Source organism: Tetrao urogallus (assembly GCF_951394365.1).
Source record: "Tetrao urogallus genome assembly, chromosome: 11".
In the NCBI taxonomy this organism is placed as follows: Eukaryota; Metazoa; Chordata; class Aves; order Galliformes; family Phasianidae; genus Tetrao; species Tetrao urogallus.
Window position 1 is genome coordinate 4599466 of NC_136824.1, and position 4602 is coordinate 4604067.

A 4602-nucleotide genomic window follows, 5' to 3' on the forward strand; every position below is an offset into this window, starting at 1 on the left:
GTGGTGGGGAAATAACAGCGATATGAAGGAATTTCAGAGCTCTCCCTTTCGCTTGGGGGGATTGAAGCCCTTTTTTTTTTTTTTTTTTTTTTTTTTTCCCCTCCTCTTTTTTTCCCCCTTTGCCAGCATTCCCAAGGCGCTGGGTCTTTGTCTTAGAAGGAATGGAGTGTCTGAATGGTGTGAAAGGGACAGAGAGGGTCGCTTCAAATCGATTTTACTTGTCCTCTCTGTCTTTTCGGATCAACGCCCTTCAATGGACACATAGGTGCTCTTTCAACCAAAAACTTGTGCAACATTTTCTGCCTGTATTGGTGCTAAATACAATAAATGCTGGGCAGATTTTTTTTTTCTTTCTTTCCAAAGCAGAAAGCACCCTAATTAAATTGTTTTATATGGACAGTCGAGACAGACCAATTAAGTATGCATTAGTATAAAGATATATTCGAGAGATAAGCGCTCTATAGGAGCCCTGTCTGGGCAAGGTGTGTAAAGTGTCCTCGCGAAGAGAGCCTGTAAGCAGGTTTTCATATGGATTTTTCCCCTCCATTGACTCCTATACTCGAGTAACGGACTGAATAAGTTAGCGAAAAGCCATTAGTGAAAGTGGTTTCTAAACAAAGTTAACAGGTGGACGTAGCCGGTTTTAGATTTGAATAACAGTCGCACATCTCCAACACACAGCCATGTATTTATGGAGCGTGCATGCACGCAGCGTGCGTTTACACAGAGAAATGCCTCCGACCCGGGGTTGCTGTGTAAATGCACATGAAATAAAGCAAACAGCTGGGCGCTGGCGGGGGCTGCGGTGCAGGGTGCGGGATCGGGATGCGCCAAAGGCGGGCATCGCGCTGCCGGGGCTGCGCTGCGCTGCGCGGACATCCGCGGGCACTGCGCGGCGGAGCGGGGTGACTGCGAGGGGAAAGATTTCCTATCCGAGGCACGGGCTTTCCCAGGAGTGAAATAACAGATGAGGGCAAAGCACACACACGCGCGCGCTCGCGCGAACTTCTCGTTCTGTCCATTTTATCACCCTGGGAAAGCTCTCGCGTATGGCTAACCGCAGGAACTGAGCTTTAAGCTTCTCTCCATTTCCATTTTTTTTTTCCTTCGCTGCAGATTTTCCAAGTCGTTACAAACCGGCCCCCCCCCCCCCCCCCAACCAACCAACCAACCGGAGAAACAAACAAACAAAAAGCCCTCAGCCCCCAGCCCTGCCTCGGCTGAACCCGGGGCTGCAGAGTTGCGGGAGGGAGAGCGGGGAGGGGCGGGGGGGGTCACCTCGCATCCCGCACCCTGCGGGACCCCCGCGGGATGCTGAGGGGTGGGAGCGGGTCTCGCCCTGATGTGACACCGCTGTCACTCCAGGGGCCGGGGAAGAGAGGACAGAGGGATGCAGGGATGCGAAGCGCCCGTGCGACGGCTGCCTGCCTTCCCATTCATTTTCTAGCAGCGTTTTGGAAGTGCCAGACCATCATGTAGAGATGGGAGATGGGGATGAATAAGGCATTCTTCGCTTAGGTGGCTTAACGCCACGGTAAACAGGTTAGAGACAGAAGCTTTTACAGCCTCACTTTCTCTCTTTGCTCGTTACCTTCGAGGATAAATCATAACAGACGGTATGGGGGCAAGGAATGCATCTGAAGGAGATCTCAGCCAGTCACTGCCCGGACAATAGTCCACCTCCTGTTGGGTTGCGTATTGATCAGGAGAGGAGCTGAAGATGTCGCCACACTAAATATTTACTGATCACACACAAATAGCCGGGACTTGAACGATTTTCTCCTGTGAGGAGAGCAGAGAGAGAAGGGTAAATCATTTTATTAGTGTGTATAAAGCAAAGAGCACACTCTGGCTTGGAGTGTTTTAAGATGTGTCTTCAGCTGGATGAAAAGAGTTAGGGAAATCGATATGGAGTGATTAGATGAGCCAGTCGTGTCAAAGAGAGAGGCTGTGAATTTCATGGATTTGGTTATACCGGGAGGGGGAAAATATATCGAGAGATTAAAGGGAGGAACCCGCTGTAGCGGAGCCAATGAAAAAATAATATCTAATCAGAGCAGGCAAAGGTACAGACGGGATAAGCCCCACATTTCCAAAGAATCGCATCAGCTGGAGGGGAACCGGGGACGCACATGAAAGAGGCAAACGGGGGGCGAGCAGAGCCTAGAAATGCTACGGAGCAAACAGAGAGGCAGAGAAAAGTCGCCTCTGTAGAGCAATGCAGAGACACTGCGAGCGTGGGGACAAAAGGGACAGGAGCGAGGGGACGGCGGGGCTGCAGCGGGCGCTGGGTGAAGGTGCGGGGTCCCAGCCGTGTCCCCAGGCGGGGACAGCCCAGCTCCGGTGCGAGGGGCTCAAACTCTCCCCTCCAAGTTTGTTCTCCCCTCTTTCTCTCCCTCCTCAAGCAAAATGTGGTGAGTAAAATGGATTTTAGGGTTTAACCACCTCATTTTATCCATCCCCGTAATGACAAGGCTCGCAGTATGTAATCTACAGATTACTGCCATTCGAGGGCGACCACAAGTGGCGTAAAAAAAATATAAAAATAGTAATAAAAAAATACACATAACATAAATAATCAGTATTTCTGAAAAGGACAAAAAGGCAGAACGCAGCCGTGCCATCGGGCTGGGAGCGGATTGCCAGGCGCAGGCGGCTCCGCCGTGCTCCAGGTGCCGGGACATTAAGGAACATTAAGGCCAACTCCGAGCAAATGTAGAAGTGCCAAAGGGCACAGAGCAGGGCAGGGCTCTGCCCATCGCCGTTAAAATACGTTCTTTAGGAAAGCTGGGATTTTCTTTTTCTTTTTTTTCTTTTTTTTTTTTTTTTTTTTTTCTGCTCCCTTTTTTGTTTTTTTTTATTTATTTATTTTTGCCTCAAATCAATGATGTTCGGGCCATCTTCAAACGCTGCCTCCTCCCTGGGTGTATTTTCCGGTAGCAGCAATAGGATGCGACTGCAGAGCACTGAGTCAAAGCACCGGGAGAAAGTTGGAGCCGCAGTTTAACTGATACTGAATGCTGGGAGGGAAGAAAGGCACAGAAGCGAGGAACGAGGAGTAGAAGCGATGTGGAAACAGCTTTTCATTAGTCCTCCAAGTGCTAATTTTGCTACTGTAAACAAACACTGAAGTTAGAAACAGCTGCATATACTGTGCCGGGCACTGGGAGTTGGGGGAAGAGAGGAGAAAATGGCTTTTGTCCCCTCGTGTCCCCCTTTTTGTCCATGCGTGGCACCCAGCTCCTGCCTTTCCCCAAAGCCGGGGCTGATGCTGCTTTTAGCTGTGGAGAAGGGGACAAATAGAGGCACACGAAGAGCATTTCACATGAGCCATTGGAGCTCAGGCAGCTCTGCTGGATCACCAGTGCAACAGGAAACCTCGGGACAGACACAGCCTAATTAACAGTTTTCCATAGCTGAAGCGATTTTTAAGAATCCCAGTGGATTAGACCAATATGTTCAGGTGTAAGGCTACGAGGGCCTATAACTCCTTTCGCTATAATCTTATAACCTCCTTACCTAATTCCTTAGATTGCAGATAGGAAGAGTCTGACCCTGGAGGTCGGAAGGAGCTGGGTTTCATTAACCCTTCCCTCCTCGGCCCCGCTCCAGGGTTCACTGCACTGACTGAAGGACTGGAGGCAGAGGGAAGGGATTGGGATGGGGCTCGGCCCAAACGGGTGCCAGGGCTTCAGACAGTCTCTGCTCCCCCCCCAATCTAAAGGGAAAGGGAAATGGAAAGGGAACTTCTCTGTGTCCCGTGCGCCGGGAGGAGCTCACACGTACGGACATTCGGGAAATGATTCTTTCCCTTTACATCACTTCAGAGCTTTGCTTTTGTTTTTCTTCTTTTCTAATTTAAGAATTTTTATTTTTATTTTTATTTTTTTTCCCCAAACGTGAAGGGAATGAAACGTGCTGGATACGTCAGATATTGCAAAAGGCAAAGCAATCTCCATCTCTGGGAGCAGCAGCCGTCTCTTAAGCTTGTCCATAAGCGAGCTGTAATCTTTAAGGGGGAAAAAAAAAAAAAGAGAGAAATCTAGGCAAGCTTCTCAGGCTGTATTTGGCTGCTAACACACCTGGTTTATGTTTTAATAGGTAGTTGCATTGTATTGATTCAGGGTACATCATTGATGTTGAAAGTTAATAACGCTCAAATTATATCTATCTGCCTACGTACATAATTGCATACACAGTATAACACTGTAAGAATTTGCATTTTGCTGCACATTCTTTGTTCATAAATCTTTTAACACACTGAATTGTTCCTTTGAAGAAAATGCTATTGAACCACATGTTTAAGGAAAAGATGCTTCTGAACTATATGTTTAAGCAATGAAATTGTTGAGTGAAATACAGGTTTCTTTGTATCTCACACAAACCTTGCCATACGCCAATCTTAACCTGCACATCCGAAATGCTTCTGTGATTCTTTTTCCTTTCTCCCAGTCAGAAGGCAGAAATATGTGACCTGCTGAGCGAGGTGGGTACTTTTTGGTAAGTATGTTTAGATATGATCTCCAGATACATGTACCATACTTTCAAATTCTTGGGATGCTAATTGAGCTAGCAAACAACAACCCAGCTGAGCGTTTAGGT